Here is an 8,955-nt window from a genome sequence, read left to right on the forward strand (position 1 = left end):
GATTTAGTTCTTTAAAACCTGAGACTTTGTTTTTCTTCATGTGTGATGACTGCTCCATTTTTAAGGCAGTGTTTGTTACAAAGAAATAAACTTCATATTTCTAAAAATTCTGACAGCTTGTTTTTTTAATTAACAGTATTTACTTGTACTTTTACTTTCAATATGGCATGGCAATATAGTAAATTTATTGACATAAAATTACTTTTGATACTTACAGTAGACACCAGACACACTCAGTCATCTGCACTTCCACTAAAGTATGACTCTGATACTTCATCCCCATCTGGCCCAGGAGTGTCATCCTGTATGCAAAACATATCACACCAAATTCAATTTAAAAGTCTTATTGGCAGACATTTGTCACTCATAGCACAAGATTTTAAGCTTTCATCATTAAAGGAGACTTTTTTTAAAAAAATGTCATTAATAAAATACACACAGCAGTTCTTATTTCTTCAGAATCTCTTTTTGATTTTGATGAAGACAATAAAGAGCAGAGCATGCAAGGTGAGCTGAGTGTAGCCTCATATGTCTGTTGTGAGGGCAAAACAGTCTCACCCTCATATTTCCCACAGCCTTCTCATTTACAGAATATATCAATGTCATTTAAATCACATAGTAAGCACACACTGTGCAGGTATCAACACTGCTGAGGTGAGCATTTTGATGCAGCAGCATGCCTGACAAAAACACACACACACACATTTAAAAAATGAACTGGCCTGTGCTATACTTAATAAGCCAAGTCAGTGCCTATTTTAGCACAGAAGTGATTGTTGTATAGCAAACAAAGCATTTGATGCTCTGTGTGTAATCATTTGAGTTTGTGCAGCAGAGGAGGATTCATGAGTCTGCACTTCTTGCAGCCATGGAAGTCAGTGCTCCACAAAGTTCAAAAAACACACCACCAGGTGGGCCAGTAACACAATAAAGTGTGTTTGTTGTAAATGTTTGACAGTAAATAAAGCACTTTTTGCATATTTGTGTTTTCAAGACTCTTTCTTACCTTTGTTGGTGATGTTCTTTCTGGTTTCCAGGCAAAAGTATTTCAAATGGATTCCCTCTCTTTCTATACTTCCTGGTTCTACCATGTTTGAATAAAAAAAGGGGGGAACACCATGTTTGATTTTTTTCATGAAAGATGTTTTTCTGAAGCTGGTGGTCACATATATGTTTGACAATATATTTTGACACTGGCGATATGTAAACAATAGTGTATAAATAGTAAATATCTATGTGACCAAAGTGTCTGTCTATATGTGCATGGTGAGCCCCCCTACAGATGGCGCAGTCCACTCCAATTTTCTGCTTGGAGAGAATAAAATGGGTGGTTGTGTGAGGTGTGTTGTACTCCAGTGCAGTGGGTGGTGACAATGGGTTTGTTCAAGCTGGACTGCGCCTGGCCTGGACGAGAGCAGGAGGAGGTGACAAAAAGCTGCCATCAAGTCGGACAGATTTCTGACTTTTCCCGCAGCCTTCAGTCTGCACAGGAAATCATAGAAGCACCCACACCCTGTTAGTCCTATTTATTCAGATCTTATCAAATTTGTTTATCCATCTGTTTACAGTCTCCAATTACTGTATTGATGGATAATGTAAACTTTTCAAATGTTATACAGGCGATCTGTGATTTCTGGCCAAAATGCAGCTTTACAAGAAATGTTCAGCAAATTGCAAAATTTAGCTGATTTAGATTTTTTTCAAAATGTCTAGAGAACAGAATTTTTATCATAATCACATATTTAAAATGATATCAACGAATGATTATCTTTTTCAAAAGCATTTTTCTTCAGGTCATTTTCTTGTCTTTTTTGTGGTTGTTTTTTTTAACTTTCCTCTTATTTCATTTTAATAGTCAAAAGTCTTAAAGAAGCAGGTCACTTAAAGGAGCAGCGCACCTGCACTGTCAAAGCACACCTTTATTTTTTCCTTTTTGTGCTAATTTTAGGTAATTTTTTTGTACTTCTCACTATTTTTTTTTGTTAATTTTGGGCTTATTTCTTCTAAAGTTGCTCATTGTCATTGCCTCATGTTTTGGAAAGAGATTAAGCCAATTTGAATAGTTTTCAAGGGGTTAAACTATCTATGCAACCCCCACAGTTTCCAACAAAATATTAAAAACCAACACTTTGCTCAAATTCTTCCTGGATAGGAGCATCAGCCAAATGTCCTCTGCAAATTTGACCTCTTCTCCAATATTTCACTGAATTTTGTACATTAACTATATAACCTAAATCTGCTGAGTATGTTGAGCATGCACCCAGAGTTCAATATGTTATCTTAATAGTTCCAATATTAACAGCTATAACAAGCCAACATCAATGTTGTGCTGCAAAGAAACCCACTTTGATTTATGGAGTTGAAGATTTATTACAAAATACTGGATCACATAGTCAAAGGAGCATTTGGCCAATAACTGCATGCTGCAGCAAGCCAAAGTACAACAGCATGAATTACTATAATTATATGTGTCCTGAGAAAATGATGTAATTACCGCCAAGACTGTGTCTCAGTACCGCAGTAATTCTGACAAAGCTGACACATGACAGTCATTTTGGGATTAGTGACGGTGCTGAGTCAAACTGCAGTGACTTCACGGCCCAGTGTTTTTGTGTGAGTCTGTGCTTAAAACACACTAAAGAGAGCTGTGGGTGGCTGAGTAAAGAATGAAGCCTACTGTACGAAGGATCTGGCTCAACATACTTTATTTATTTTGAAGGAAGCCAATTATCTGATTTAACTCATCAAAACCCATCAGCGGCAGGTGTGCAGAGTTACTGTACCTTCATAGTAAGGAATAAAAAATAAAAGCCCTGAGCTCAACTGTTGCTTTCTTTGAAACAACCACTTTACATAGAGAATGCTGGGAAATGTAGGAAATCGCCAGTAACAGCAGGCTGGGCATGACAAAAAAGTGGCTATAATAAAAAAAGTAATATAGCAACTTCACTGTACATGTTCAAAAGTACATGGACACAGGAACATCACATCGACATGTGATTGAATGTGATTCAGACTGAATAATCTCATTACTTTTGGATGGATTGCCATGAAATCTTGTGCAAACATTCTGGTCCTCAGAGGACCTAGCCTAATCATTTTGTTTAACCACTGAATTTTCCCATAGTACCACAATCAGAGGTTTTTGGTGAAATGTTTTGGAAACTATTGGGTCAATTCCCATGACATTCAGTGCAGGTATCAACAATACACCTACAATGGAGTAGGTCAATCCATCAGTATCTCTCAGAATGCACTACTATCTGGATAAATGTTGTTAAATGTGGAGTAGGTCATTCTGTTAGGTATGAATCTCTCTGAGAATGGACTACTACCTTTTTAAATGTAGTCAAATGTGGAGTACAGTAGGTCATTCTGTCAGGTACAAATATCTATCAGAATGGACTACTACATGTTCAAATGCAGTTCAATGTGGAGTAGGTCATACATACATTTACTACATATCTTTAAATGTTATAATTACGGTTGAAAGTGTCAACAGAAATAAACAAGTTTGCCAGTTTCACATATCTCAACAATTAAAATTAACCATCACTGAAAGCGACTGTTGTTAGTGTAACATGGTGATTTTGTTTATATTACACACTACATATTTTTAGAATGGTTCCTTGGTATATAAAAAAACTGGACTCAATTTGACACTACTAAACAGCCATATAGAACATTGCTTTCCTGTAAAAAAGCTATGTCCACATATCTTCTACAATTTTTAGATAAATTGAAGAATTACATGTCCCTCCTATTTTATATGTCAGATAATGTACTGTATGTGTTTAAAATCCTATTGGACTGTCATAAAAACGTATCGCCACAAAGCTAAAAACAGTGTTTTCTTAACTCAGGAAAAGTTGACCATCATAATGGATGTCTGTATTAGGGAGCTTCTCTGTTGCTGATACTTTACTTCACTCTGGCATCAGCATAACATCCATTACCATGATCCCTCATATCCCAGAGAAAATGTGTTTTCCTTTTTACAAAAAAAGAACTACAGACAACTTGTCTTTTAAATGGAAGAAGACAGCGTGAAACTGCCATTCATCAGCAAAACAGAAAACAATATGTTTCTGTTAACACAGATGTGAACAGCCAGTGATCGACCAGTAGTTACCGCCACACCACATGGGAAATGTAGGACAAACGGGGTGCATTTGATCAAATAACAAATGCCATACAAATGTCTCTGCACATGTTAAGCTCCTGGTTGCTTTTTGGCATCAAGCGCACACTGTGATTACTATCAGCGGTGTGTCTGCAGTGAATCCCACAACAGACGGGCCCACATGCTAAACGCTGGCCTGTGCACTCGCCCTGGAGACTCCAAAAGCAGACTTAAGTCAAGATTGACTTTCTATGACCTTGTTATCTTTATTTGGCAGTATCAGATTGCAACTACTGGTCCCCCAACTCTTCCCCACATGGCCAGGGAGTGAAACTGTGATTCACACACTGGAGGAGAAATATGGGCCGCTATCACGCACAGCCGCTACTTGGAAAAAGCCCAGAAAGCCTCTTTCCTGCTCTACTTGTGGTTTGTTCTCTCACTTACTGATGACCCCCCCATTCCAGTTCTCTCTCTACTCTTCTGTCGCTTTACACTGGGGAGAATTATTATTTTTCCATCTCAAGGTCTGCACAAAAAAAGGGAAAAAGGCATCCCCCACCTGGCCCATCCCACTCATCTATTCTCGACTCATTTTCTTTCCATTCTTCTCTCCCCGTCAGTCTTTTACTCCCCTGCAATCTCTTCACCCCCCTCAACTGCTTCTTTCTTCCTCATTCCTTCCCCTGTCTGTCTGTCTTTCTCCCTCTGGTTCTCGTGTGTGTGTGTGTGTGTGTGTGTGCATAGGCTTTGGACTGCTGGCGGTGCAGAATTAGTAGGTGAAGCTGAAAACGGATTAAGGAGCCAGAATCCAGGGAGTTCACTAATGGGAGGGCTGGCTTGGCTGCCTGCTGCTTCTGGCCATCAGCTGAGGCCAATTATCTGAAGGGGCCACATCTGGCCTGGTCTGGCCCAGCTTGGCCTTGTAGGAACTGGTGTCTGGTCACTTAAAAGTTTCCCCCTCCTCCTCCTCCTCCTCCTCCTCCTCCTCCTCCTCCACCTCCTCCTCAGAGGACAGATGATGGTGGCCTAGCAGCTAAAGAGGCTTGTAAGGCTGAAACAATCACTCAATTAATCCACTTGTTGACTGATAGAAATTAATTAATAAACAGCCTCTTTGATAATCATTTAAGTTATACATCAAGGAACATTTCCAGACATTAACTGGTTCCAGCTTTCCAGATGTACAGTGGCTGAGACATTTTGAATGAACTGCATATACAAAACATTTTGCAAACTTGAAAATCACAAGCGTATTAATGGAAGACAAATGTAAAAGCTGCAACAGAATTGAGCGTCAACGGATGTTGACAATGAAACAGACTGACTGGTTTTGCCGTTGGAATATTATTGCATTAATATTAATTATGTTTATGTACTCTGCCATATAACATTAGGCTATCATGAAGCTATTTTGTCATTTAACTAACATTAGTCAATCAGATGATCATAACCCAAGCTGTACCTATGTATGGAGGCATAGCAATATTAACGCTGATTTATGTGAGGTCCCTGAACACTTTTGATAAATGTTGTTCAACAGAAAGTAAACAGCCGTGCTTCATTTTCAATTAATGCTTCAACGACAGGTTTTAAGTCATCTCCAACCAGAGAACCATTTTCAGAAATATGAAAGAATAACGAAATTGAACAACATTGCTCAAAGTGACAGTAGGCCTAATCATAGATAGCTAGCAAAAAACATTTCAATTCAAATGGGCAAAAACCTTCCTCTTTCATGTGTCGGCAATAATAGTTGGTTATTGCGTTTGTGCTGGGGCTTTTGCATTTATGTTTCCCATTAATGTGCTTGTGTTTTCAAATTGCAAATGTTTGGGGTATGCAGTTTTTTTCGGAGCATCTTGGCCGCCGTACAAATGTGAGGACTGGATTGTGATGGACCAAGTGAACAAGGCATTTTGTAGACTAAATGATAAGTAAGAAACAAAATCACCACATTAATTGAGGAAAGAAAAGAATTTGTTGCAACCCTAGCAATGAAAAGTGAGTGGTTCACATGCACTGCCTCAGCTGATGACTAAGCTCTATACTACATCTTTTTTTTGGTTAATTTTGATCTTCATTAAATACACCTGAGTGTATACAGAGAGAATAGTTTCCCGTCCTCTATTATAGATCCAGAAGATTCAATTAGTTCGCATCAGCTAAGGACCTGAGAAGTGCAGCACATCGCCTAATAATTGTTTGTTTTTCCTTTTTTGGTAAGGTTTTTGGACTTAAATCCACATTTTGGGAAATATACTTCTTCGTAGATGAGTTAGATGAGAACATCGATACCTCCTTCATATCTGTCCATTAAATATATGATGACAGTCAGCCGCCAAGTTTGAGATCAGTTATTATCTGTTTCACCAAAGAGAGATTCACCCTCTAAACCACTCAGATGGTTTCACTTTGGTTTCTCCTCTTTCCTGCACTATTAATCATCTTACAGCCCCTCAGATGTATCTTGTGACCCTCAGGAGTGGGTCTGACCCCTAGACTGGGAACCAGTGGATTAAACAACCTAACTGTATACACAGTATTTAAAAATAGCTACAGCTCAAGCAGCTACAACAGTAAAATAATACGTGCACATTCATGCATCACTAACAATCTAAAGTGTGATATATTCAAGAGACCATTTTCTGTAGAACCACTTTTGCAACATGCTACTTACAGTATTAACTTGTACCTCACTACTTTCAAGTATCTGAGTACTTACCACTTCTTACAGGATTCCTACACACATCCTTCAAACATCAATAAGAGCTGCACAAAGATGAAGGTCTTATCATGTTGGTGTGCCCACCTACTACAATACACAAGATACACAGGACATTACATTCAAGAGGCAAAGTGGTTTGACTTGATACGTCTCGCATTGTTTCCAGCCTTGCAGTTGTCTTCCAGAACAAAAAGCAGTACGACTGGTGGCTGTGTGGGTCAGTGTTGTGCGGTTTAATACACAACAGCTGCAACCGTTGTTTAATTTTAGTCAGAACTTGACTACACAAATTAATGAACATGAGGTTAAATGCTCACAAGTTATATTTGCAATATGATATATATCTAACTTTGAGCATGTGCTATAACCAACATGTGTGGGCCTGAATGGCCTTCACTGTAAAAAGGCGAAACTGTGAAAATTTGACAAATTATTTAATCTAATGTAAATGCAGGCAGTCTGCGGGCCATGAGGTTTAAGTTACTCTGTTAGTTGAGGCCTAAAGGAAAACAGGAAAACTGAGCTTCAACAGCAACAGTCAAGTGTAGGTTACAAACGGAGATTTATGTGTTTGAACAGAACTGTGATCCAGCAGTGTCATCTGAAAAAAACATTATACACCAGCTTTTCAACATGACTTATCCAAAAACGAGGTAATTTGATGGTGAACTACACAGAATACACTCAAGTCAACCTGTAATGCCTTACACCAAAGGATGGCAAATTTCAATTCATCACCTTTTATGAGTAAATCAGATATGTTTTTGGTGATTTTTCTGAACTAATGAACGCATCTGACACCCAAGTTGCATCAACCCAAGCAAAAAGAGACATTTTAGGTTTAGAAATTACAAGCGCGCTGAACTTTAACATTTTCACAATGCACTGGTAAATTGAGAGAAGCATATTTAATCTTAATAAACATGCAGATAAGCGGCTAGAAAGGCCATCCCACTTTGCATTAACTGTAATTACATTTTACACTTTCAAAATCACATGCTTTAATAGTAAATAAGTAGATTCACCGCAAACTAGAAGGCCGAATTGATTTTGTCTTCATATGAAACATTGCAATCACTATAATGCCTTGTTTGCAACATTTCATATAAAAGATGAAGCAATGCAGCCTTCTTGTGTGATGTGAATGTATTTACTATGTATTACTATTACTATCAGTCTGCTGTTTCTAAACTTCTTTTGTATGTATAAAAAAAATAGGCTATAAAATGTTAACTAGCAAGCTTTAGAGGTGCAGGCAGGCAGATTTTATTACCTTTGGACAGAGCCAGGCTAGCTGTTTCCCTCAGTTTCAAGTCTTTGTGCTAAGCTAACTGCCTGCTGGCTATGGCTTTACATTTACCATACAGATATCATCTAACTCAGCAACGGGGTAAATAAGTGTACTTCCCATAATATGGAACAATAAACTAATTTGAATTTTCCTTGAGCAATCACGACCATCCAACAGAGCACTTGAGGTGTTCAGCATAACACTACCTGGATGCAGCTTAAGAGAAACAAGAGCTACATAACTTAACATAACATCCCTTTCTCCAAGCTAAAGGTATGAAGCTCAAGACAGGACCGAGAGAGAGGCTTTTAGCTGCACAGGTTGGCAGCATGAACATTGTTCTACTGATTTGGCTTTTATTACTCTTTTTCTCTTTGCTGATCTTCTCCTGATGGCGATCCGGTCAGAAAAACACAGCAGCCCTATCTGACTCATCCCTTACCAAACCGTAAATCACATAAATCCCCTTCCTACTGACTTTGACCCCCTTCCTCATTTTGCTCCACTCTTCATGGCCAAAAGGAGAACATGTGGTCTGGTGAGGGACTGACAGGGAAAAGTATCCTCTGGATCGCTGGCAAGTACCGGACAGAGCACTGCAGAGCAATTACGCTCCATTTTAATTCCATGTGTGAAAATAAACACTGCCGAAAACAAGAAAACCACACGGTGACACACACAGCGAAATTAAATCTGCCAGATTCAGTTAGTGATGGAATCTAAACCACAGGGCAAGGTTTTCTCCAAAGCCTCATCTTATGCAAGAGTCTGTGCAGATCTATAATACTGTGAAGCAATTACAGACACAACACC

General features: G+C 38.6%; 1 long non-coding RNA gene across 2 annotated transcripts in view; it reads right to left on the reverse strand.

Moving 5' to 3' along the window:
* The window catches only part of LOC148187249 (uncharacterized), a 72,748-nt gene extending 71,694 nt beyond the window's left edge, over positions 1-1,054 (reverse strand). For both annotated transcript variants that reach the window (XR_015778971.1, XR_015778970.1), the window contains exons 1-2: positions 1,007-1,054; positions 216-302 (exon numbers count right to left, since the gene is read on the reverse strand). This is a non-coding gene — a long non-coding RNA (uncharacterized LOC148187249). The remainder of the gene's footprint in view (positions 1-215; positions 303-1,006) is intronic.
* Positions 1,055-8,955: the final 7,901 nt, after the last annotated feature.

Source organism: Plectropomus leopardus, chromosome 15 (assembly GCF_026936395.1).
Source record: "Plectropomus leopardus strain MGB_pleo_1.0 chromosome 15, ASM2693639v1, whole genome shotgun sequence".
Lineage (NCBI taxonomy): Eukaryota > Metazoa > Chordata > Actinopteri > Perciformes > Serranidae > Plectropomus > Plectropomus leopardus.